Source organism: Mustela nivalis, assembly GCF_964662115.1.
Source record: "Mustela nivalis genome assembly, chromosome: 1".
NCBI lineage: Eukaryota > Metazoa > Chordata > Mammalia > Carnivora > Mustelidae > Mustela > Mustela nivalis.
The window spans coordinates 148,549,005-148,576,477 of NC_139020.1; the positions used below are offsets into that span (position 1 = coordinate 148,549,005).

The following is a 27,473-nucleotide window of genomic DNA, read 5'->3' on the forward strand; positions in this document are numbered from 1 at the left end:
AAAAGGAGATGGGAGGGAAGGGGTGTGCTGTGGCCAGTGGCACACACACATTCAGTGCTTAGTTCAGGTGGCTCTCAGAGGAGGGAGAGAGTCAAGCTGATACCTGGGGGGACCAGAAGCCTCTGCAGGGAAGGGTGTGTGAAAAGGCCTTAAGGGCAGACAGTCTGAGGACCAGCAGGAAGCAGGAAGGTGGGGGGGGGGGGTGCAGGTGGATCCCAGCCAGCTCTGTGCTGTGAAGGTCAGAGCCTCATGATTGATTTGTTTCAAAAGGACTACAAGTCAGTGCTTGCCTATCCTATATACTCTGAGTCAAAAATCAAGGGGCTCAATGGTGGGGAGACCTGGTAAACCATGTGGCAAGCTGTATGCATGGATGTGGTCTCAGATCCTGTGCCTACCAAGGAAGTCTGAGCAATGAAGAATGCATTTGCTTTTAATTCATTCTGATGTAGTCTTCAATGTGTATGGCTTTTGTAATAAAGTCATTAAAAAATAAGTGGTAATCTCTGGGGATTAACCCTAAGGGACTTTCACATTCTATCCTATCCGTTAACACTTCTTATTTTGAATGGTTTGGTGCTGGTCAGTGTTTTTTAACTGTTTTCAAGTAAACAGTGTTTACTTGTTTTGTGCCTCTGAACATTGAAGGGTATCCCTCCAGGCAATGTACAAGAAGAAATTGCACAGGCAAAGACAGAAGAGAATTAAGTGAATTTCACAGTCAAAAAGTCAATTACACACACCCCCACGCCCTCTTCCATTTGAGTCAGGCCCCAGGGAACAAGTTTAGAGGTTCACTACAGGAGGGCATGGCTCCCCCCAACCCCCTTCCAGTGCTTTCTCTCCCCAAGCTCCAGTGTTTCAAGCCAAAGATAGCTGGAACACTTTGAAGGCAGGCAATCCCACAGTGTGGCCTGTTGGCAGGGTGGGGGAGAGCTGCCTACGGAGGAGGAGGATGAAGCCCATCAGCAGGGTCAGAAAAAGACACCTCTGGAGCCTGACAGTCCACTCACCAGCTGGGAGATCCTGAGCAAGTTTCCTGACCTTTCTGAGCCTACTCCTTACCCAAAGAACAAGAATGACAACACTGCTTCCCTTCCCAGAGTTCCGGGTGTCTCAAGGAGACCACACAGCCAATGCCTGCAGGTAGTAAGCACCAGCGGGGGAGCTGGGTCACTGTCTCCATTCTGGAGCAGAAAGCCCCAGAAGGCTAGGCTGTGTGGCCTAATGAAGGTTACTTAACTTTCCTGAAACTCCACTTTTCCAACTATAAAAAACAGAGCTATGATGGTAATAATGTTCCACTTGGACTCTTCCTGAAATTCCAGCAAAGGGTGTATGTGCATAGCTTTCCTGCAGACCGTCTCACTACAGTGAGGGAACTTTTGTTGCATGATGAACAGAAACTCTCCAGTTACTATCTTTTTTTTTTTTTTTAAGCCACTTCCCTGGGGCCAGTACCTACCAAGAGACAGATGCATGGAGCTGAAAGTGTCCTTGGCTGTGGTTTGCACAAGGAATACATAAAAGACCATCCATGGGGCCTAAGGCAAACATCTAGTGATGACTATAAAAAAAACAAAACAAGAAGATCTGCTCATCAAAAGACAAACAAACAAAAACAAAAACTGACCTCAAGGTAAAAGAATAACAAATTCATTTTCATCAATTGCCTGACATGTTTTGTCTCTATGGCATTACATTTTGGAGTTAGGGTTTCCCCAGGTTAGCTGCCAATCATAAATGGCTTGTCATTGCTCAGACAGACACAGGTGCTCTGAGCAGGCACAGCTAACTTTCCTGACCCCAACTGTTCCTTGTGGAGGTAGAAAATCAAAAGCGGGTCTGAGTGTGGGTCTGGGGACACCATGGGGTGGCTCTGTTCTAGCATGTATATGACTCTCCTGGGGTGGGAATAGGTTGCTTAACCTCTCCTTCTTAAAATGGGGTGGTTGTGAGAGCAGATTAAAGAAATGTAAAGCCTTTAAAATATGCCATATACTGTGTTAAGAATTCAGTTCACTCTTAGTAATTGTAGGAAAAAAAATAAGCCTTTAAATTGGTGGAAAATAACTCACCTTCCAATGTCCCTGTTGTGAGAGAGAAAAGGGTATTCTGGGCATGTTTATTCAGGTGAAGAAGGGAAGGGTCAGGTTCCCTTCCAGAACATCTGAGGACTTGCTTTTAAGAATTAGAAAACTAGGGGTGCCTGGGTGGCTCAGTGGGTTAAAGCCTCTGCCTTCTTCTCAGAGTCCTGGGATCAAGCCCTGCATTAGGCTTTCTGCTCCGCGGGGAGCCTGCTTCCCTTACTCTCTCTCTACCTACTTCTGAAGTCTGTCTGTCAAATAAATGGATAAAATCTCTAAAAATAAAATAAAAATCAGAAAAGTGGGTCTAAAAAACATTATTCAGCATATACTAAGTGCCCTATTTTCCACACCACTGTGGACGGCAGGCAAGGGCACTCCATTACTGTGCCCTTTTATCATCTGGCACTGAAATGGGCATTTCAGAACCTCCTGAAGGGCTGGTTCACATACAGATTGCCCGGAGTTTCTGATTTAGCAAGGCTGGGGGGTGATATGGAGGATTTGCATGTCTGGTTACCAGGTGAAGAAGCTAGTGGTGCTCACACTTTGAGCCACTGTTCTTCTCGATAGTGAAGTACTGACTCAGAAAATGTCCTTTCTAAACCTAGCTTTCCCCGGAAGCACTGACCAGGGTCAACAGGTGGCGACCAGCTTGAAAGCACAAGATGGTGGAGGCAGAAGTGTGCCTCTCACCAGTGGCACCAAGGCATTTGGCTGTCTGCAGTGGGGCCCCCGACAGAACCTCCAGGGAGTTATAAAGATTCTGAATATACAGCTTTAGATGGTACAGGTTGCTAAACTAAGGTTTCAGGAGCGGGGGGGGGGGGGATGCAAACTCTAGTTTCTTTCTGCCCAGGTGGCCTCAAGTCTCTGTAAGTAGAGTATCTGGAACGTGCTGAATGGGGGCAGGCCATCCTCAGTGAGGCAGGATGCATTCTGGAGAAGAAGCCATACTGTGCAGAGAGCAAGGTAGGGGAGGCATAGGGCAACGCCTGGGGCTAAGCACTGGGTAAACAGGCCTGGGGTTGGGCCTCAGCTGGCCTCAGAAGCACCCAGTTCTCCAAGTACACACATTTGCCTCTGCAGCCTTTGACCTCTGAAGGGAACTGTGAAAACCTCACATGATTTCACCGGCCTAACAACAAAATAAAGTAGACCTTCCTCTGCTTCTTAAACAGTTTTCTCTCTCTCTCTGGACTTGACCCCACTTTTTTATTTTATTAGGTTTTTAATCAGGTTCCACTATAAAGTGTTTTTAACAAGGTTAGAATCTAACCTTTTAGAAAGGCACTAACAGGGAGAATATGGCCTGGTCTGTCTGGCTAAGGAAACAGAGTGGCAGCCTCTGAGAATGGAGAAGGCTTTGCTCTGTCCTGGGAGCAAGCCCTGGGGACTCCCATGTTCAGCTTTGTCCCCTGCACTCTGGTTGCTCGGCAGTGTGAAGCCGTGGCTCAGGGTGTGGACTGTGGAGCCAGACTACCTGAGTTTGAATAGCAGTGCTACTCATTACGAGCAGTATGGATGGTGTGGTCTCCGTACCTGGCTGATAGTGACCTGCCCATTATGGGGAAACTGAGGCAGTAAGTGGCTAAATGGACACGAAATGCTCAGAGCACTGCCCATCCTGTTGTCTCTGCTATAAGTGCCTGCTGCTGTTATTGTGTCCCTGAAAGGAAAAAAGACCCGGAGCTCCAATGGACAAGAGAGCTAGAGCGTGACCTTGAAGGACCCTCGCAGCTCAAGCCATGCTCATTTTTGATAGATTATTGCTTGATATGCTGGAGGAGCAGCAATAAGCGAAGCTGAATGTCGCTGCCCTCAAGGAGCAAACGGTGGGGAGAAGATGCACACTCCGCTGGCGAGGCCCAGGAATGGATGCACCATGGCCAAATGAAAGGAGTGCTCTGAAAAAGCGGAATTCAGCTTACTGAGTGCACTGAACGTTACCTCTCCCGGCCTCCTGACTCCTGGAGAGTCAGCACGCAGGAAGCTGGGCTCTGTCTGAAAACTGAAGGACAGTTAGACACCAGTCCTGGGGAGGATGGGGAGGGCTTGGAGCACTCCAGATGGGGCTGAGCCACACAATGGCCCCGGGGCCAGAAGGTGCTTCTAGCTGTGGGTTAGAACTGAATGCACACATAGTCGAAGTGCCCTTCCCCTTCTATCCCACTCCCTAGGGCCTGAGGCAGTGTGAGGACCTAGGGAGGGGTCTTGTGTCAGGTGTGGCAGAGGGAGGAAGGGGTGGTATGAGAAGTGGCCTGGGGCGTATGAGCCGCTGGTGGGGTCTAACTACAGTTAGAGTGAGGCCAGCTCTTTAAGGAGTTTCAAGGCAGGGGTGGAGGGATTCACGTGCATCTTTAAAAGATCTTTCTGGGCGTGACATTTAAAAGACCCTTCTGGGCGTGACATGCAAAAGGCATGGGGTTGAAATGGAAGCCGGAGAGGAAGTGGGGAGAAAAAGGGGGTGGCCGGGATTCTGAAGAACCTTCTGAAGGGCCTGTTAATGCATTGCCTGCCCCCGCACTCAAACTTGTGATGCTGGGGTGTACAGTGGGTCCAGGATTCCACCTCTGCGATGTGTTGCAGCTGCCACTGTGCACCAGGCCGTGCGTGTCACTAGCCCGGACTCCATTTTTTTTTTTTTTTTAAGATTTTAATTATTTGAGAGAGATTGAGAGAATGAGGGGGTAGGGGAAGAGGGAAAAGCTGACTCCCTGTGGAGCAGGGAGCCCCATGTGGGACTCGATTCCAACACCCTGGGATCATGACCTGAGTGAGCCAAAGGCAGACAGACACTTAGCCGACTGGGCCACCCAGGTGTCCCAGCTTGGACTCCACAGATGGTATGGGAAGTGGTAGGTGGATGGATTCTCAGAGACACGCAGTTTATCTGCTTTAAGGAGAAAGCAGGAAGACCTTTCTAAAAAACTGGAACTCTTAACCCTAAGATACTTGTCCTAAGCATAACTTAGGACACATTTCAGAGATGCCACAGAGATTTAGGGATGGGTGAGGGGCAGACATCATGGAAGCAGTAGCCTCACGTCCCGGAACTCCAAGAGGACAGAGACCCAGGGCTGTTCTGCTTAACTCAGGCTCCAGGTAACCTTGTTCTGTGCAGTGTTTCCACCATGCTTGTTTTTGTCCATCCCTCTGCTTCCTACAGGACGGTGGTAAAGCACTGAGGGGATCCAGAGCCTGGATTAACCAGACGGGCTCTGGTCTACCTCTGGCTGTGACAGCGAGCCAGAGGTAGATCTCTTCCTTTCCCTTAGTGCTTCAGAAAGGACACTGGCCAGTACAGCCACTCCATCTCTAAACTTCCCGCTTGGCTCTGAAATATGGTGTCATGTGTAAGATATAAGTTGGGCATAAAAAGACATGAGCTCCAGAGACCTCTGTTCATTCCCACTCTTTCAGGTCCCTGGCTGTAAGACCCCATGTAAAGAAAGCTCACCTGTCAGCACAGGTGATAGGCCACGTTCCCAAGACCAGAGTGTCAGACAAATCCAGCCAAGCTGGGAACACACGCCTGACCCAGAGCTGTGGGCAGCACTCTCCTACTCAAAGAAAGACATTTACTTTCCAGGGAACCTGGGACCACCTAGGAAACAGATGTGCTCCCACACGGCTACCAAAGGCCTTTGTTTCTCCAGCAGTGTCCCCTGAGGCCACCCTCCATGACTAGGACTTCACTTCCCACTGCCTGTCCCTTTCAAAACTCCCACCACCACATCTCAAAACCAAGACCCAAGTTCACCCCACGTGTTCCTAGCACCTAGAAGGAAATGTTCAGTTCAGTGGCATTTAATCCTTCTGAGGGGCTGAGCCCCCATTTCACAGTGGGAAACCCACAGCACCACTTCATCGGAGGATGCCAGTGCTGCTGGGAGTGGTTTTCCTTTCTGAGTGGAGCTGTCTGTGCCGGGGAACACACAGCCCCAGGCACCTGTGCGGCGGAGTCCAGAGCACACGCAGGAGGAGCCACAGCTGCAGGCTGGGGTTTTGGAGGGCTTGGACGCATCCCTGAGACAAGCCGATGTGGAGTCTGTGTGGCAGCCGGTGCCCGTGGTGAGGTGTGACCCTGGTGTTGTGAAGTAGCCGTTCTCTCATTGGCAACGGCCTGATTCACAACACCAGCTGCCCCACCACACCATGCCTGGAGGTCTCTGGGGTGGCTGGCGGTCCTGCAGGTCACCTCCTCAGTGCTGTGGCTGGCATGCGGAGAGGGGACAGAGGCAGCTGTGGGTTAGAACTGAATGCTCGCAGAATCAACATGTCCTTCCCCTTCTGTTCTTTTGCCACAGACTTTTGTTTGTCGTGTCCATTGCCAGCCTTCCATCCCCCAGAGTCATGGTGGTACCAGTGGCTGCAAGGAGTCCCAGCCCCTGGACCCAAGCACTGGTGCATTTCTGGGAAGGGGATCCACTGCCCTGCACAGATCCTCAAAGGGAAACACCCCCACCCGTCCGGCTTGCATATCTCTGCCCTGTAAGGTGGAATAATAACCAAACATTTGTAAGGTTAAAGTTTGCTGTAAAGAGTTTTCCTCCATGAAATGTACATGGCAGGAATGCAGGGACTCCCACTACTGCACTGCCAAACACAGAAACCAGAGACAATTCTCACTTCATGTTCTGGGTAGTAACTCTGCCAAGACCCCCTACCTCCTCCCTTTCAATCTGTCTGTCCCAGACCCTGAAGGCTGCGCAGAATATTTCCCACATCCACTGAGAATAACCAGAGTCCAAACGGAATCCTCCAAGGATAGAGAATATTTCTTGACTCATCCTCCACAGGGTGGAAACACATTCTAAGCACAAAGGGTGATCACTGAGGATCTGGAGCTTTCATGCAAACAAACAAAAGCCAAGGCTGACTGAAAAGCAACTGGTGGTCAACGTGAAAACCATTAGCCATCACTGTGCTCTGCCTTCCCACCAGCTGGTGACCTGCCTGGCCCTCCATCCCTCAGGCTCAGTGGGCAGATATGGAATGTCTGAGCACAAAAATGACTTTGGAACTCTCATTTTGGTATTTGCCTGGGTTTTATCACCATTATGAAATTCTGTAACATAAACTGACAGGCAAATAGCATTTGAAGTTGAATCCCTATTTCCAGGTGTCGATAAACACTTTTAAATGAACAGCTTCTTTGGCCAAAAATGGTTCCTGCCTGCTGCATGGTTCTTAGCTACCCAAACAAGAAACATATTTTCCACTTTCTTCCATCTATCTTGGAACCTGCTTTATTTTAGGGATGCAAAGTTGGCAAGTTCCTACCACTGGATGTGGCACAGAAGTTCCACCAAACTTCTTGCCAGAACTGGGGAAGGCAGAAAGTTTGAGTAACTGATCAACCAACCTGGGCCATGTAAATTGCTATGGCCTTAGATTCTTAACGTCTATACCCAAAGAATCTCTGCTGGGATATTAGGCCATAATATCTACGCTGGGGCCTCTGTGGTCCACAGAACTGCTAAGCTGAGGTGTCTACCACATGTGGGTTCCCTGTGCCGGACCCCAGGGTGTGCTTTCAGACTCTGTCCCTTCCCATGTTCATAGGGCCAGTGGCAGAACTTTCTGGCCTCAGTTTTAGTATCTGCAAAACAATGTAATAAGGTTAGAAAACGTTGCATACAGCAAATGCTTGATATACATGTGTATCCGATCATTCTGGGTGCTGAGTTATATGGCTGCCTTTTTGAGTTTTGGGTAGAGGAAGGTTTTAAAATTTTTCTTTCCAGTGGTGCTGGACTGTCTAGTAGATTATCTTGAGGATACTCTGAGAATGAGCAAATTCTAGAAAGTGAGATTTGTTCCTCGTAAAATAAAGCAGGAGGACTATTAATTGCTACTGCTTAGTGGCCAGAGCCTTTGGCAAAGTTAATGTGCTTTTTTGGCTAAGACTGTGTGCGTGGGAAGGTTGTATTGGTGCCAGCTGAAACTGGCACAGACTCCTATGAAGTCAAAACACCAGGAATCTAAGGAGGCACTATCCCGTTCTGCATCCATGGGGCAAAAGGTGACTTGGAAGTAAGTGAGAAGCTAGGGCCATGAACACAGCTATCTGCAGCCACCTCTTCTTGGTTCTATTCAGAACCCACCAGTGCTCAGGGTGTCAAAGAGATGAAGAAATGGTTGTGTCAAAAGTCACAAATGGGATGCCTGGGTCACTCAGTTGGTCAAGCAACTGCCTTCAGCTCGGGGTCATGATCCTGGAGTCCCAGGATCCAGTCCCACACTGGGCTCCCAGGTCCATGGGGAGCCCGCTTCTGCCTCTGACCTTCTCCCCTCTCATGTTCTCTCTCACTGTCACTCTCTCTCTCAGTAATAAATACATGAAATCTTAAAAAAATATATTACAAAAAAGAAGCCACAAGGGACCTTCATGTTTTAACTTTACGTGCTTGCAAGAAGCTGGCCCCGTGCAAGAGCAGCCTGGCTCTCTTCCTTTTCCCTTATCCTTCACTGTGCTCTTCCTCCCTCTCTGTGATCTTTTAATTTCTCAATTATGCCATATTATTTCCCACCACAGGGCCTTTGCACAAGCCTCTTCCTTCATCTGGAACCCTGTCTCCCCATTTTCCACAGTTTAATACCAACTCCTCCTTCAGACTTCAACTCCAAAGTCACTTCCTGCACTGACTCCCATCTCCCAGACCAGACTAGACTCCTCCAAGACATGCTCCTCAGGCATCTGGTACTCTTCCTTCAAGCCACTTGTTATACAGCATACGTCTCTTCCATGCAGTTCGAAGCTTGCCACTGGGTCCCCAGCATTGGCTGCATGAGGGATACCTGATAAATACTGGTTGGGTGAATGTATGATTTAAACTGAGACTCTTATGTTCCAATGACTCTTTCCCAAGCAGTTAGATGAATCCCTCAGACAGATCGAAATGGCACTAAGAATCTTAGGAGCATACACAGCGCTATTTTGTAATGAATGATTTTTATGTTAGGAGACTGACTGCTGGAACTCCTAATTCAGCTCCCCGCCTCCAGGCTGACCCCATGCTGATACACGGGGATTCACAGGGATTCTTCCAGAGGGTCAGTCTAATGGAACTTAACTTCTCCGGGGCTCATTTTGTGCCCAGGATAGAGTCTCAGGTTCTTGGGCTCCTCACTTCCCCACCTGCCCTACCTGCCTGCCCCCACCCAGTATAGAGCAGGAATGCCCATGGTACACACCACATGTGAATGCCCCTGACTCTTTCTACCCAGCACACTTCTCTTCCTTCACATGAGCTTAAGGTTCAGTCCTCAAGAAGGTCCTTCTGGCCCCATGTTCAGCCTAAACTCTTGGGCTGGCATTTATGACTTTTGTACCTTTTGTTTCCATTTCTGATCTGGGCTTCAGTCTTAGGAGACAGCAATCCCAAGGGAAGAGGCCACCGTGGAGTCACCTGGTAGCTGGGTACCACACAGCACCTGGAACACAAGGGCTCTCAGCTTCGACGAGCTCTCACTCAGAGAGGAAGTCCTGCAAAGCTGGGCAGCTGTGGACACCAATGGGTAACGATTTGTCTTTCCTGTTCTCTGTGAATCACAGGTGTCCAGAAATCCCAATATTTTGCCACTGAATTACATTTCTTCATCTCCATGCCCACCCTGCACCCCCAGCAGACCCCCACCCTCTCACCAGGACACACAATATACAACCAACTTGTCCTTTTGTGAGTCACTCTTCACTCCGCAGCCTGAGAGATCCTTTTAAAATATGAATCACAGTGTGTCACTCTGCTACTTCCAACCCTTCTTCCATTCCCATCACACCCAGAATAAAATTCAAATTCCGTGTGAAATCCCACAGGTCCTGGCGTCTCCGTCCCCATACCTGTCCACCATCACCTCCTCTCCCTGAGGACTCAGCCGTACTCCCTTTCTTTCAGATCTTGGAACACAGGGCTAGACCATATGGTGCCTTCTGAAATGTAAACAGTCGGGCATTTCCTGTGGATGAAAGCTTTTGTGAGCTCCAGAAGATATCCATTTCCCTGGGCCAACCGAGATGTCTAACAGGGCATGTGAACTGGTGAGTGGCCTTGGACAACCCCCACTTCCCCCAGGGCTGGGGGCTCTGAGTGTCATTCAGCCCCGTGGAATAGCCCTGCTGGAGGGCACCCAGTCCTCTCCCACCGCAGGGCCTTCTTACCTGCTTCTGCCTTCCTGAAGACCCGGGGGCATGTTAAGAGAATGTAAGATTTCTGGTGTTCCAAAATTCTGCACCAGTTGTAACCAAAGCCTTTTATCTCATTATCTTCTACTCTGGCCTGCTGCTCTTAGTCCTTCACTACATACTTGGTTGGGTCAAGCAGCTAATTCTGTTTTGTTTTGGTTTTAGTCACATAATGACCACTTGCGTTGGCAATTCCAAGCACATGGCATTTATCTAGCTTTCTAACATCAGAGGTCTCAAATCAATAAACTGTTTTTCTGTCTGTGACTTCTGGAAAAAGATGACAGCAACAGAAATGCAGGTGGTTCCTCATCAACCACCTCCCCTCGTTGAACAAGGGTCAACAGACCCGTTCAGCCTTGGAGATCAGCTCCTTCTGGCTGGCGCAGGGTTCCACCCCCACTCCAGATCCTGTTTCTGCCAGTTTGGGACTGAAGCTCAGGTATCTAGCCCCCACCCCAGGGACTTCCATAAACCAGATTTGGGGATGACTGCTTTAAATCCAGGGCTCTATTTGGGAATCTGATACAGCTTCAGCATCTTCAGAGGCAAATTAAATCTCACCCACGTGGCAGGTGCTATTAGCGTCCAGCACCAGCATTCCCATATTTAGGATGTGGTAGGCCTGGGGGGCTTCCTCGGATCCGGAGCAGGAGTGCATCAGCTGGATGTCAGGGAGTTAGTATCCTCAAGCAGCCCCCACCAGCGACACAGTGGAGTTGGTGGGCAATACCTTGCTTTCTTGCCCCCCAAGGAGCAGAGGTCCCCACTTGCTCACAGCAGTAACCTGGTGGACAACACAAGCATTACTGGCTCACTCCCCCTCTCACCTCCATAACCCAGCTTGCATTGGTGTCCGTGTTAAGTGCACTTAAGTGCACCCATGACTTGAGCAGGTGTATCTTATGTTGTTCCCGCAGTCACTTTCAGTCAGCAAGGGCCAGCGTGAGGGGAGCAAGGAGTTACCTGCTCTCAGATGCAGGCCGTGAGCACCTCCTCAAATTTTGCATCTGGGGTGGATTCATTTGCTCACCTTGTTCCCATCCTGATGTTCAGGGAATCAGAACACACGAATCAGGCAAAACAACCCACTCCAGGGGGGTACTTTCTAGAGTATGCTGCACTTACAACTCTCCCTTGCTTTTTCATAGACAATAACCCTCTAAATGGAGGACCCTTGGCACCAAAGCTCCGAGGAATTAGGATCATCTGGCACAGTCCGTAGTCACAAATACCATTACAGGCATTTAAGACAGCATGTCTACTCTATGATGATGGCAAAAATAAACCCAAACGCAAGCTGTGAATTCAGCTTTCTTTAGCTCATCTTGGCTGATGCCTTCTAGGTGGGCTTCAAAATAAAACCCCTGGTTCAGGGACTGCCTGGCATGCTGCGCACAGCCCAGAGTTTATTAGCACAGTTAATACTGCATGCAAATAGATTTCCCCGCTTCCGTCATGCCAGTCCATTAATTCAGCCCCTTGTCTGCTACATCTTTATCCTTGGCAGGTTAATCCTGCCAAATGCCTTTGCTGTAGCACATGTCACGCTGTGCCTATGTCCAACAATGCAATTTTGCTAATCCTGTTGTATCAGCTTTGTGGCCCTGTCTGGTCAACCCAATGGTGGAAAAAGTGCAGATGAGAATTTCTGCCAAGATCTTTCTCCTATTCTGGCATCCACCCCTTCCTCTTCCTCTTCCTCTTCTTCTTCTTCCTTTTTAAAAAATTTTAAATATGGTTTCAATTAAATGGTTTGAAAGTCAGCCACAGTGTTTGGACAGCTGCCATTGCCAATGTCATTCAGACAAGAATGTCAAGGCTCTCAGCGGGCTTCCAGGCCCTTTCCAGTGGCCTCACCCAGCTGCCAGCTGAACAGGATAATGGGAAGGGTTAAAAAGAAAAATCTGCTAAGCATGTCTTTTTCCTAGGCTCTCCAAGGCCTGAAGATGGCTGAATGGAGCAAATACATTTATGCCAACCTCTTTACAGCTTACTGGGATCATTAACATGAGTTATTAGAGGAGGTATACCCCTTCCTGCAAGCACCTTTGTCCATCTTGCACCCGACAAGGGGAAAGCGCCTCCAGGCCCCAGAGGGTCCTGCTCAAATCCCAGCTGGCTCATTTTCTACCTCTGCAACAGCTAAGGCAAATTGCTTTACCTATCTGGACTCACTTTCCTCATCTGTAAAATGGGCATAACCACAGTACCCAATGAATAGAATTGCTGTGAAGACTCAGTGAGTCAATACCTGTTAATTACTCTGCATGAAGCTAGCACACACACACACAGCAGGCACTGGGTAGATACAAATTAATCGTAGCATAGATTGTGGAATTTGTCAAAACTCACTGTCATTTACAGTTTACTATAGCACATATGCAAAATATGTGGTAGAATTTCACCTGGGGATGTCTTTTAGGGTCTTCAGATGTAAATTCCGCTCTCTCGCCTGCTAATTACAGAAATCTGGAGAACTTCCTAGTGTCCCTACCACTGGTTTCTGTGTTAACCCTGGGAGCTCCGGTGGGTGTGAAGAGGCATTCCAGGGTAAACAGCAGTCTCTGGTGAGATTCCTGGGGACTGAGTCCTGGCTCTGCTTCCACCTGACCCTGGACAAGGTACTCAGGCTTTAAGACTCTTACAGTCCTGACATTAGAAACAGGGGACTTGGTTCTACATTGCAGGGTGATTGTGAGGGATATGTGCAAATGCAGGGGTAAGGCAGCTGGCATGCTGCTCAACATGAGTGCAGGGCACAAAGTCCTACTCACTGCTGTTAAATCATACACCAGCCTGAATCATTTCTTCCCCCGAATGCCCTCAGCCCCACCGAGTCCCTGCTGCATCAGTGTGAGAGCTTCGACCTCTAGTCCAAGCCCTGCTAAGACTTATGTGTGGGTTCTTTAGCGTGTGTGTGTGTGTGTGTGTGTGTTTAAATTTTATTTTATTTATTTGACAGAAAGAGAGCACAAGCAGGCAGAGTGTCAGGCAAAGGCAGAGCGAGGAGAGGAAGAAGCAGACTCCCCGCTGAGCAGAGAGTCCGATGCAGGGCTTGATCCCAGGACCCTGGGATCATCACCTGAGCCTAAGGCAGCCGCTAAACCGACTGAGCCACCCAGGCACTCCTTTCTTTAGTTTTTAGTTTATTTGATGAAAAAATGCTTTTATCCCATATGTATGTCCCCCTAAGCAATATGTTATTTAAGTTTGTTTGCTTCTGAGCTTTATACAAATTGCATCATACTGGACTTAATGTTCTGCAACTTGCTATTTTCATTCAAAGTTGTTTCCAAGATTTATCCACGTGGTTGCATTTAGTGGTGGTTCAGCCATTTCCCATGCATTTCCCTGCCTCATGACAGTCCACTGTGGGAATATGGCACTGTTTACCATCCATTTTCCTGAAGATGTACAGTAAGGTCAGTTCCTTAGCTTGGCGACTAAGGCTGCTGTGTGCGCTCTTGGGTAGTCTTCTGCTCTTGTGCAGGCATTTCCAGCGTGGATGCCTGGTTCAGAGACTCGCGAATGTTTGACTTTCTAAGACAGCACTAGTTATTCTCAGTAGTCTTGTGTGAATTTCTTACTCAACTTTATGAAAAATATGTCAGTGCAGCTATGATTCAAAAGGAAAGGGAGGCAGACAGGCAGGAAGGCAAGAAGGGAGGAGGGGAGAGAGAGCAAAAAAATAATTCCCCTAAATAGTTCAAGGCCATTATAGAAAAATACAGAAATGTCCTCAGGTGTTTTGCTTTATCTAATGATCCAAATTCAACTGTTCTAGGATGTTCAAAATGCTACTGAAAGATTAAAATTTATTAAGTCCTGTTGGCATGCATATGAGGAGACTGGCATTTTCACTCATTGTTTATAGAGTGTTAATTGCCCTCTTTCTTGAAAATAATTTAGCAAAATGAAACAAATTTCCTTAAAACAAGTATAATTGACTTGACAATACCCCTTGTAGGACTTGATTCTCAGAAGAAGTATGCAAAGATGTTTGTTTAAGAATGTTAACTGCAGGGGCGCCTGGGTGGCTCAGTGGGTTGGGCCTCTGCCTTCGGCTCAGGTCATGATCCCAGGGTCCTGGGATGGAGCCTTGCATCGGGCTCTCTGCTCAGCAGGAAGCCTGCTTCCCTCTCTCTGACTGCTCAGCCTACTTATGATCTCTGTCAAATAAATAAATAAAGTCTTAAAAAATAAAAAAGAATGTTAACTGCAGAGATACTGATAGCAAAAAAAAAAAAAAAAAAAAAAAGGAGAAATAGTTTTAACATCCAGAAGTTACTGGTTAGATAACTACGCTGCAATTTAAAGTGATGGAAGGATGTGTATGTTGTAGTGAGTGGAGAATGTGCACTTATGTGTACGGACCATCCCATGTATGGGAATGAGTGGTTTTTGAGCAATGGTGCAGCTTTCAAACTTCCCCTGTGTTTGGACTGAGCCGTGTGATTCTGAGGTGAGCACTTAAGACCCTTTTATGATAACCTTGAGGGCAGAGGATTAGACATGTTTGGTACTGGAAGTCTCAAGACAGGATTTTGCTCTTGATGCAAGAAGAGTATTTTGCTACTGGGAAGAGCCATATGCCTCCCTTGGCATCCCAGGTATCAACCACCACTTCATTTCTCCTAGATCCTGCTGGGTCTTCTAATAAATCAAGTCCAATCATTAGTAGAGGACTTAACTATGTACTCATTGCCAGGCTTGATGGTTCACATTCATTATCTGGTTGAATTCTGATTGAGGTGAGATGTACTATTTTCCCAATTTCCCACTTTAAGAAAGTGGAGAAATAAAAGTACTAAATTATTTTTAAAAAATAAATAAGATGGGGGCTTGGAAATGGCAACTAACTTACCCAAAGCTGTAGCTGGGAAGTGGCCACATAGCCATGGTTTGAGCCCAGAGCTCCTGGCTCTCCAGCCCCCAGGCTACAATATACACTGGCATGATACGTTTCGTTCTGCTGGCATCTGAGTCAAGGTAGACCTCTTGAATTACCAACTCTCTTTAGCATGTTATCCGTTCCAAATTACAGCTATGCCAAACGCAATATTTTCCTTTTCATTTTAGTTGGTTGTAAATCCTATACTTGAGGTTGAAGGGGTGTAGGATAGGGAAGGGAGAATGTGACAAAAATCCCTATAAAACCTGAGGACTCTTTTTCTGCAAAAACTAGGAAATTCTAGCATCTGGCACCCTCCAGTGATTAGAAAAATTCGATACACTTCAAGTCTACCGTACAGATCTTAATCCAGTTTTCATCTGCCAGTCTCTTGAATAGAATGGGTTTGTGATACTTCTTATAATTAACACATGATGGAATCATGCTATTTGCAAAATGAGCAGCTCTGACTCCCTGGCTTCCATGGCTAAGGCAAGTCCACTGAGGCACAACTGTGTGTTGCCTTGGCAAGAATTCCTGCTGAGTGGGCAGTCCATGTAGCTTGGGTCTTGAGAGAGTCATGCTTACCTAGCAGAATGCAAACATCTCTGAACTTTGCTCACTGAGTACCAGGCAACATTAGCTTCCCATTGCATTTTCTCCAGCAGGATCAATCACACATCCCAGCCAGACGTGTGTGGCCCCTGTTGGTGATTAATCTCACAGAGGCAAAGCTCCTCCTTGCACTAAATTGCTGTATTGGAGTGCAGCCTTGGGATGGGGTGGGGGGAAGGGGGAATAAAGGCTGGGAGCAGAATAATAAGCACACGACTGCCTTTGAGAAGGCTGCTCTGTGCCGTGTGCTGCAGGAAGCTCTTTTTAGTGGTTGGTTCACTGCCAGAAGATTCATTTTTGCCATGAATGCTACCTAGCTAGCATCATGAATTTCTTCTTTTCTATGCTGACTTTGGTGTCTTACCTGTGGGTTTGTTTGTTTGTTTTCCCCATTTCTTTTTAGCTAAATTAAAGTTGGCTACCTCCAGTCCTTCAGTAGTTCTAGAAAAGTACTCAGCGTTCAGGTCTCGGCAGAGGGATAGAAAGTGCTTAGGTTGTGCTACTCTGGAAGATTTAACTGACAAACAACTGAAAGAGGCCTGTTTCTGACTTTGCTCTCGGGACTCTGCTTTCGTAATTCTTCATTGAGTTTGACCATGCTTGAAGGCTGCTGCATTTTTTAAAAACTGGGGTCATCTTGGGGCGCCTGGGTGGCTCAGTGGGTTAAGCCTCTGCCTTCAGTTCAGGTCATGATCCCAGGGTCCTGGGATCAAGCCCCACATCGGGCTCTCTGCTCAGCAGGGAGCCTGCTTCCTCCTCTCTCTCTGCCTACCTCTCTGCCTACTTGTGATCTCTCTCCCTCTGTCAAATAAATAAATAAAATCTTTAAAAAAACAAAAACAAAAACAAAAAACTGGGGTCATCTTAGTGACTAGGCTTGTCTCAGAGGGATGTGGGAGGGAATGCTCCAGGGGGGTGAAGTCCCACATGAATTTATCAGACGTGGGTAAGACTTTCTTGAGGCACTAAGAGCTTCCAAAGGGTTATCAGCTGCTTGCCTTTCCCAAATGATGCTGCTTATTAATATTTTAGGATCCAAGCAAAATACAGGAAAAAAAACTGGCTTTAAAGAAACCCAATACACAGAAGCCTTTATTGATACAAAAAAACCCGGAAGGAGTGACTTCTTCAAGAGATCTAGAACTCCACTGAAAAGGCAAGTTTCCTCCATACCTTAAATACGTTTCAAACACATTCTGTTTTAGGGCCATGCCCCATTGTATAAAAAGAAGCCCAACCGCATTTCTCTCTGAAAAGCGCCTCCCTACCCTGCAAGCCTCGGAAGAGGAAGATTAAGACATAATGACAATAGGGGGATTATTTCCTAACCTGGTGTGTGACAAATGCCTATTAATAAATGAACAAGCTAGTCCTGTCTCCATTTTCTCTAGAACACAAAGCCCCATCACCCAATGGCCGGAGCTGAGGCATCTACAGGGTTGCTGACCTCTCCTCTGCCCCGTGCTGCTGGGCCCAGGACTGGGGAGAAGCCCTCCCACTATGCCTGAGCATCTGCCGCCCAGACAGCAGTGGCTAAGGGCCAGTCCCACCGCCCAGGTCAGGTGAGCTGTTTTTTGCTTTGTGTGCCCCTCCTGTCTTGATTCCTGTCATGTCCACTGCAGGGGACAAAATTTCTCTCATCAGATAAAATATATATATTGGAGCTTGACCGAGCAGCTTTTCTCAGGGAAGAAGAGAAGTTGTTGTTTGAAAACCTTGAGACTTCAAAGGCCTTGCTGGCCAGTTCTGGTTCACAGACCTGATTTTCTTTTCTTTTCTTTTTTTTTTTTTTTTGGAAGTCCTGCTCCTTCCCAGAGTAGCTGGCCTCTATCACATCAGGTTTGCATTCTCTTCTTTCCAGGACTTCTCCCAAAATGATCTCTTACAAAATGCAGCAACTAATGTAGTCTTGGAGGAAGAAAATGTTTCAGTGAAATGTGGTTTAACACAGGAGTGAGGGGAGGTTCTGTAGAACAGAATGAGCTACCTCTACAACAACAGAAAACACTCCAGAAAAGATAACAAGAATAGGCTTCTGAGAATGATGAGTCACCGCTCCTCTGCACTCGTAGCCCCAAGCTGGGGGAAATATTGGTGCACACACTCACACCTGGACTCGCCCACCTTTGATGGCTCTCTGCAATGTCACATTCACAGTCTGTTAGGAGATCTCCCAGCCATTATTTAGAGATCACTAGCAAAACAGAAGGACACATTATGAGTCTGAATTTTTCTGACAGTTTCTGGGGGCTGGGAGCAGTTGCCTCCTGGAAGGTCCACTCCCCAGACTCTAGACCGAGCACATCACTGATATGACTTTTGCAGAATGTCATTATTGGAGTAGCTCAAGGACCCACTTCTATTAGCTCCTAAAGGAGCCCAAGATCAGCTGGAGCTAGTGAATTCCTCTGGGACCCTGGCCCTTTGCACTACACCTCAAAAAATGCCTATGAGGCCTGGTGGCAAATGAATGGGCTCACCTGCCATGGGGTAGGGGTTTTACAGTGGAACAGGAAGGTGAGATGGACCAAGGCAGAGGGTAGAAATCAGGGGGGTGTCCATGCAACTTCCTTAGTAACACTATTTAAAAAAAAAATTCTTTATGTAATTTTTTATGGATGTAATAGAATATCCATGAGACTTCAAATTAAGCTCCTTTAAAACCCTAGGTATCTTAATATAAGGATTTAAAGACAGCATCATGAGAAGAGGTCCATCCAGGACATGGAAAGATTGAAGACCCCTTCCCCATGGATGTCGACGCAGTAGAAAGTGGACATCAGCATGGCTGGGAAGCCACATCCTCACAGCTGTGGCCCCATCTGACTTTGCTGCATTCATTAGCCTTATAATATGTCCACATGCTTCAGGTTACTCTGTGCCTCAGTTTCCTTCCTGCTAACATGGGAATAATAATACTCTTAAGACTCAAAATCAAACATCATGTGTCTTGCCCATGGCCAGGTTGCAACCAACTTGTCATAAGGTACAAACACCTTGTCCCAAGGCACAAAACAAAACCCTACCCACCTGTAGGTACCACTGAGCATCTCCATCCTTGTTCTGGACACAACATAAGATGTCCAGCCTCCTTCATTCTACAAAAATTTCCAGAAACTGGTCTCCCTCTTAGCCACGCAACATCAGACTCAGCAAAAGCAGCATTAGGACTCAGCTGAATTTCATGGGGGCTTACTTTCTTTACACCAAAGAAGGCCTACCTCATTGCTAACCTGTTGTTTTAAGTCTGGGCTGAAAAGATTTGGGAGGCATGGTGGGCATGATCAGTGGGAAAGTCTCTCCTGCACTTGTGTATTTTTTAAGACGTACTGATGGGCACAGCTAACATTATCACAGAACCTTTAAGTGCCTCTTAGCTCTTGCTTCATGCAATGCTTCTAGAGATAGGCTTTCATGGGTCTTTTAAGCACAATGGCAAGAGGAGGAAGAGTTTCCTGTTTTAGGGTCCAGGTGCTCTGTTCCTTCCAACCTCCCCTCACCCTATTCCTCATTCTTAGAAAGAAAATAAAACAAAACCCAGGTAGGATGGCAATACAATACTCTTTAGACAAAGCACCAAGCCCACAAATTTGCTGATGTTATTCCTTTGTCCTCTCACTCTCAGACGCAACAGCTACAGACCTGGGGGCTCAGGAGAAGTGTGGGAGGTCAGGGGGCTTTCAAAGGAACCTGAGAAGAAAGGGCTGGAAAGAGAAGACCCTCTGCAAAGCTTGTCTTCTCATTTGAGGATATACCTGACTTTCATTCCATTTGTCCTCAAGAGGTTCCAAAAAAGATCAGTGTTGTCCCCATTTTGTAGATGGGGTAAACTGAGGCAGTGGGTCTTAAAGCAAACTGTTCTGGGGAGCTGCCTATTAATCCTTATAAAAATTTCCTAGGTGCTAGCTTTATAGTTAATGCTTTCTATTTTTCTTTACTCCCACAATGGGTTCAGACCAGCAAAGAAATGGTAATGAAGAACAAGGTAGCCTGTCCACAACACAGGCTCAGACTGAATTGCCAGGAAGTTCAGTTGAGCAGGCTACTTCCAGAAGGATACTAACACCCAGAGCACTGGCAGACATTTCCAAACACCACTTCTATCGCCTCTTCCAGTGTGAATTACTTGTTAATAGGACCATGGGCAGCTTATGCAGGGATAATGAGATTATGATCTTGCTTCTTCTAGGGGAGTCCTGGAATCAGAAGGTGAGAGTCACCATCACTCACCCCTAAATGACCCTGAGGCACTCATTCATCTATCCGAAGCCTCAGCTGCATCCCACAGAACACGGAACCAGATTATTGTAATTGAACAAGACAGTATGTCCACATGAGGCTTTGCTATTTATGAAATCCACCCTCCCCCACCAATGCCTCAGCACAGTTAACTGTAAAACACTGGCCACCTTTTGTGGCTGCTTCTGAGGGTCTGACTACCTAGTACTCATCAAGTAGAGGGTAGTGTGGTTGGAGTTCAGAGGGGACTCCCATAGAGAGCCTGCGGTGGAAGAGTACCTGGGGTGGAAGGGTAAAATGTAGGGGTCAGTGAGACAGAGTGCCAATGATTAGCTGACAGTTTCCTTATCTGTAACATAAAGACCAGCACAACACTTCTCCTCCTTGGCTGTCAGAGGGAAAAAAAAGAGATAATCCGCAGGCTCCATAAACAGTCACAGCCACCATCATCACCATCACCATCACTGTCACCAGCAGCGCATCACAGAAATAACCCAAATGCCAGAGTAGAGAGGTCCTATAGAGCTCTGCCTTGAGAATCCCCGGAGGAGCGGTGTATGCTTTGGAACATTCTTTTTAAATAATGCCCTGGGGCTCAGAGTTCATTATGTGAAAAGATAACTTGTTGGTAGAACCCATCATGTCCTTGGAAGTGTTTTTCTCCAATATCAAACTTTAGGAAAAAAAATTAAAAAGGATCCAAGTAGAGGCATCTAGTCGATTCATAGCTACACAATGTTCAGGTGTTTCTATAGCGAAATCACAGAAAAATAATGGAAAAGGGAAACATGATATGATGAATGTTGGTAGGAGAGCTGGATGACAATATCAAGAAAATTTTCTGATGCCCATTAGGTTACTATGACCTTGTCTCTGGAGGTAAAGTTCTGTCCTTGGCTTCTGCCACACAGTGACCCCAGAATCCCCACCAGCATGCCCAGCCTACAGATCTTGGCCCCCACAGAGCTCTTCAAGGCAGTTGGTGCCGCCTCACTAACATATTTCTTAGGGCCTTAGCAGAGTGTCCTCTGAGCCTACTCTGGGGATGGTGAGGAAGTGGGTATGCAGGGCACCCATGATAAATCTACTCCAACCTCCTAGGCTTCCTAAGCCTTTCAGTCCTTCCTTCTGCATTATGCCAGGGAAGTTCTAGAACCTTGCTGAATGTAGAGTCATTGAGTCCAACTTATGGCCAATCAGCAAAGCAACCTTTTAGAGCCACTTCCAGCTGCTTGCTCTAACACATAAATTCAGAATCTCTCTCTTCCATCCTCCTCAGTCTAACACCCTTAGAATTCATTTCTGGACATTTCTCAGGCTTTCGCCAATACAATTTAGCAAGATCTTGCAATCCTTTTGGAGGAATGTCTCTCCTGGGCTCTCCCCACTCCTGTGCCCTGGGGACCAGAAGTCTCTCTGCCCACCCCATGGGGGGTGGGGCCTTGGTGGAGGCAGGACTCCGGGGCCCCAACTCCCTCTGCTCCCTTAGTTACCATTAGTGTTCCCACCCGTGGAGACAGTTCCTTAGGAAGCAATTTGCTGACTGAGGTGCTCAGTTCTATTTTGGTGTTTTGCCAGAGATTTTGCTTTTGAAATTAAAGAGTCCTTCTGATCATGAAGGGTCCCAGAGGAAAGAGCCTGAGGAGATGCCCTGGAGTTCTCTGACCCGAGAGCACTGCTTTTCAGCATTGTCTCTCAAACAGTCTTTGCAGGCTGGGCCCCGATATTCACCTCCAGCACCATATACTCCCACATTTCTACTCCCTCCAAATGTCAAAGGATCTTAAGTGGTTATCAAAGACAGACCGATTTCAAGTTTGCTGAGAAGGGAGAGTGATGTCTGGACGAGATGGCAGTTTCTGGAATGCCCCCTTTCCCAAGCTGGACTGTGCCAGGTGGTCCAGGTGCCCTCCATACCCCTCTAAGACACCCAGGGAGGGAAGTTATCATTGCCCCTGGATTATGTGTGAGGAAACAGAGACGAGGTCTCACCTCTGTGCCTGCCCCCCCAGCACTGATGTGTGCCCCTGATGACAGAGAGGTCTGTTTTCACTCCCCAAATAATGAGAAAACAATGCATGCCCCTGGATCTCAGAGGGGAGTGAGGGGAGGAGGAAGAAGGGGCTCTGGATCAGTCATGGGGGAGAACCTGGGCCCTGGCCACAGTCCTCCAGCCCTCCAGTGTTGTCAGGAGACATTGCCCTTCCTGTTCTCAAAGGTTGGCAGTCTGCCTACTCTCCACTGCTTTCCCAAATTCCTTGGGTGCAGAAGGGAGACCAAATCATGCCATTCCATTTATTCCTGCTTTAGACACACTGCCTTAAATCTGAGTTTTAAAAAGCCCAGAACCGGCAGTAAAATGGGCCTTTTGGATTATCTAAGAATACAACTACTGATGCTGCTTCTGAAATGCAGTTGAGAAAGTACAGACTTCCTACAGGCAAAACAATCCTCTGTCCAACAGAGTCAGGTTGCAGACACTGTGCTTGACATTAACCCATAGGAAACAACGTTACAACTTCCAGAACAATTCAGCACCAGTATATAGGCATAATGAGAGCTACTTCTTTTCCCAACCATTTTGTTTTTAGCAAGTAAGCTCAATTCTGAGTTATAGTGGAAAACTTTCTTAAAAAGTTCTCTGCTTTGGCAGAGAACTGGGACCTGGGGTCAGACAGACCGAGAGGCTTGATTCCTCTTTCTGTGCAGTCTGGGGAAAGTCATGGGGGCTCAGTGTCCTCGGGGTAAAACAGTACTGTGACCCCTCAGAGTTTCACCGTGGGGACTGATCCAAATGAGCCCAGCGTGTAAACACTGTCGACTCATGGTGAGAGCAGTCAAGCCTGACGCATCTGTTTTAATTCTCCTGGCCCCTGGGACTCCTGCAGGTCACAGGAAGAGAAGGTTTCTGCATGTCCCAAGCATTTCTGCAAGAGTTCCTTGCTGGCTGTGAGTAAACTGGGCGGGACGCTACCAGATTTGGTAATCAGTGATTAAAAAAGCAAGCAGGGAACATGTAAGCACCTGGGTCAGGTTAATGGGCCTTTGCTAGCTTTTTCCCTTGAAGGAAAAACCCATTTAACCTACTAGACGTGGAGCACAGAGACTTCCTTCACCATGACCACCAGACAGAAGTGTTAACAGTTACCTACCCAGCCATCACATCGGCCTGCAACTTCCAGCAAAATCTCCTGTTCCTAAAGATCAGGGGTAAGTGCAAACCTCGTCCTTCTGGCCCAACTGAATAACAGGATGAGTGAAGGAAGCTGCCGCACATGCCAGTCCTGAGAAGGGGGAGGTTTTATTAAAATCCCGGGGAGACGGACTTCTGTGGGTGCTCGTTTCTCTCCTGCCCTCCAAATTCACCCCACACTGGGGATTCGGGATGCACAGCTGCAAGGGCAGTGATGTGGGTGGGGGAAGGAGATGATGTGACTCGACCTGTGGGTTTTGCAAGGTCTGGCTTCTGTCAGGATGAAGCCGAGGAGGATGGAGACAGACTCAGGTGCAACTGTTGAGATCTGTGAGGAAGATGCCCTCCGAACCAGAGGCTTGGCCCCAGCAACACAGCTGCCCTCTTTCTTTCCAAGGAAATAGAATCTGCCCGACAAAGCATCCATTTAGGATGCTCAGACCCCTTCCTCTGAGCAGACTCAGGTCTTGGAAATCATCTTTGATGCTTTGAGGCTCATTAAAAACAAAGGGTCACCTTATCTCCGCCTGATTTTGTTTTTGGTTCACTTTCAATTTGGGTTGTCATGAACCAAAGTAGTCAGAAAGGGATTATGGAACACTCGCCCATGTCTGTCCTCTACACACACACACACACACACACACACACACACAAACACACGATAGCCCCAACCCCATCCCCCACTCCTTAGTCCTTTCTGCTACGACTAAATCTGTAAGCATACAAGTGCCATTAACTGACATGCATAAAAACACTCTTCGTTGTTCACAGACATCAGTGGCTGAGAGATTAGATTCTCATTAAAGCCGAAAAAGAGCAGGTGAGAACCTAAGTTCAGAAGCAGGGCTAAGATACGAGTTATAAAACAGAGGGATGCACTAAATATCATGGTTAGAAGCCCCAAGACCTGGTATCATAGTGTAGAGACAACTCTAAACTATGCTGATATACTATGCATCAGCTCTGTGATGATGTCCCAGGGCTGGGTTTTTGAAGACCAGAAATAATTGCATAAGGACAGGAAGGGGTGGAAGAGAAGAAAAGAGAGGGAGGTAGAAAGGAAGGAAGCCAGGTACTAAGCTAAGAGTGCAGAGAGAGAGGCTGAGAGGAGATGTGGGATCCTGTTCAGAATCTGTAATGTATCCGTGGGCCCAGATGCCGCCACAGCCCTAGAAGACAGACACAAACCTCTTCGGTGCCAAGGACAAGAGAAAGAAGCAGTTCTTGGACAATTTCTTCCTGCAGATCCAGCCATGTGTGAACATTAACCCTGACACAGATGTGCCACACTTCCCACAGAAGCTTCTCCGGACCGAGCCCATCACCTGTGTGTGGCAAGCCCTGACCTGAAGATGGGCAGCCTATGTGCTGATTCGCTGGCCTGGAGGTGACCATCTCTCCTAAGTCTTGTTGACAAATGTCTCTGCATTGCCAGTGATGTTCACTCATAACTCTCAGACCTTCATTTCAGCCAACCTTTCAGTTTAAAAATGTAACTTGCTAACTATCAGCGGTGGAAGAACATTTAGATAGCCTCAGTGTTTTTGCTAATGTATGTGGTCTTTTGTTTCAGGAGCTTTTACATGTCTGAAACACCTATAAAGAGGAGAGAAAAAATAGGTTTCAAGCTGAAATGGCCGCTCGACTATTTTGGAAAGAGCCCCGGGGTACTGTGTCAGAAAATGCCTACTGTGTGCTGAGTGGTGATGCTAGATAGAGTGCACACTGCCTGTGTGGCCTGGGCTGCAGGGTCTGCCAGCCATCAGCTACTGAACGATCCTATTAAGGACTTAGAGTACCCAAAAGAAGATTGTAGTTATTGATGGAAAGATGTGTCTTCATTCTAATCATGACAAAATATCAGAAATACCCCAAATGAGGGATCTCCCCTATTCTCCTAAAAATGCTAGTGCCAGGCAAAACAAGCTAGGCGAGGAATTATTTCAGATTACAGAAGATCAAGGAGACCTAACAGCCAGACACAATGAGCACTACTGGATGGGATCCTGGATGGAGGGAAAAGACACTGCTTGAAAGGATATAACTGAGGCAAAGGACACAATTTGAATATGGACTGTGACCCCATATCAGTGCAATTCTATTATACTTGTAACAATACAATGCTATTATATCAATGTTAAATCTCCTGAATTGAATAACTGTATTTGGTTACATTTTCAGGAAATAGAAGCTAAAATATTTAAAGATAAACTAACTCTCAAATGGTTTGGGGGAAAATTTGCAAGCATATATGTATATGTGTGTGTGTGTGTGTGTATGAGAGAAGAAAGGGGACAGAAATGGCAAAGCAATGAGTGTGAGTCCAGAATCTAACAGGGTTTCACTGAACTATTCTTACAATTCTTGTTTTAAGCTTTACATTATTTTATTTTCGAAAGAATAACTTTTCTTTTCTTTTTTTTTTTTTTTTTTACTTTCTATGCTGAGGTATGTCATCTGTAAATACAGGCAATTGTTAGTGTTTTTTTTTGGTCACTTTTTCTTTTTGAAGAGACAGAAAAAGTCAAATTTGAAGTAACTGACATCACATTTAGTGTCAACTTATTTGTCATGGTATGTCTTTAAACTGTCCTATTACATGACTCCAGTAAATACTTCATGTACAACATAATCTTACACTGTTTCTTAATTTGCTGTGTCTTGGTCGAAAGCTGCTTTGGGAGGAAAAATGATATTTTTATAAGGAAATGGGTAAAGCAGATGGTTTATACTTTTGTTCTAATATACTGATGTGGCTTAAGTCACAAAATGCCCTTTGGCTTTTTAAACGAAGTCAGAAAAAATAAATTCCTGGTAGTTAATCAGAGCTTCTTCCTGCTCCTGCCCCTCCTTGGCAATTTTGGGGGCTGGTGTGCCTAGAGGTCCTTGCGAAGCCTGTCTATCTCTCCTGTATGTTTTGTCACCAAGGTGTATTCACTTCTAGCAAGTAAGGTCAACACAAATGTTGCCTATTTGACACTAAAATATTCTTCCTTCCATTCAAATGGCAGATGATCAAAAGGATACAAGCAAGAATATTTTGCTTGGCACGTGGCCTAAAAGTTCTAAATTTATCTATGCTATTTTTGCTTCCTACTCAGATTGGATTAGTTACTAGGCAACTGAAGTGTTTAATTTCATTTGCTAATAGTTACATTTTAATAGAGGCAGCTAGTGTACATGACCAATGCTGCCAATACAAACACAGCCCAACACCCAACCTCTGTTGGGCAGTAGGGCTTACTACTTCATTCCTGTTGCAGAAAAACACTATTTATACTCTTAGGTTTTGTTTATTTGACTTTTGTGTACTAGAAAAGGGGACATCTCTTTTGGAATTATTTATATTAAAAATATTTGCTACCTGTTTGTGGCATCCTAAACCTTCTTTAAACTTGTGGCTCACAATGGCAAACCAGGCACATAGGTCTTCTTCCCACCACCAAGAAGGAAAATTAATCCTTAATAGCACTGAAAGGGAACCATCAGTGCCTCAGATGGGGAGGGGGGTAGGTTGATAGAAAAAATGAAAATAGTGAAAGCTACACCCCAAACAAGTATAGCATTAGGCTTGGAAGAGGTCTTCCCAATGGTTAGATGGAAAAAATCCAAATTTGGAGAGAGGGGAAACTGTTGGGGCACTTAGGAGGGAAATTAGTTACAAGATAGTCTCCACACATTCAGACCAATCTTACCCCCAGTATATAGAAGGCTGGATGTGGTTTGCTATGGAAATGACTCCTAAGGAATGCTGGAAATTGGTCTAGGATGGGATGAGGGGCTGTTCTCTCAGATACTGAGTATAGAATGTTAGCTAGAGGACACCACAGGTACCTCAACAGGCAAGAGTTGGGGGGAAGGAGAGGAAAAGAGAAACACAACTCTGCCCAGATATGAGCTATGGGAAATGGTTCCACCTCAGGGTAAGGGTTCCCTATGAGGCCCCCGCTGGCCTGGCTACCTCCTTCGCAGGCACCTTGAAGGTAAATCCCATCATGCCATTCACTAATGGATACATGCTTTGCAGCCATCATTTCCTTTGGAGGAGGGATCTACAGTAGAAACCGAGGCATATGATTGCTGAGGAAACACCCATCCACACATTTCTGCATTTAAAATGTGAACAGACAAGAATCATGAGCCTTTGAGGAAACCATTTGTACAACAGAGAAAGAGTAAAATAACCTGAGCCAGATCCCAATGCAGAGAATGGAAGGTACAGAAACAGACAGACACACACATACTGTGGGGATGCAC

The 27,473-nt window shown here is 46.7% G+C and overlaps 2 long non-coding RNA genes across 2 annotated transcripts in view; both read right to left on the reverse strand.

The window, feature by feature from the left end:
• Positions 1-1,433: 1,433 nt before the first annotated feature.
• LOC309862010 lies at positions 1,434-10,044 on the reverse strand. The gene is made up of 3 exons (XR_014310278.1): positions 9,934-10,044; positions 9,426-9,595; positions 1,434-1,567 (listed from the first exon to the last, which is right to left on the reverse strand). It is a non-coding gene; the product is annotated as an uncharacterized lncRNA (long non-coding RNA).
• Positions 10,045-10,806: 762 nt separating this feature from the next.
• The window catches only part of LOC309862002, a 115,401-nt gene continuing 98,734 nt past the window's right edge, over positions 10,807-27,473 (reverse strand). The window contains exon 3 of the long non-coding RNA XR_014310273.1: positions 10,807-11,062. This is a non-coding gene — a long non-coding RNA (uncharacterized lncRNA). The remainder of the gene's footprint in view (positions 11,063-27,473) is intronic.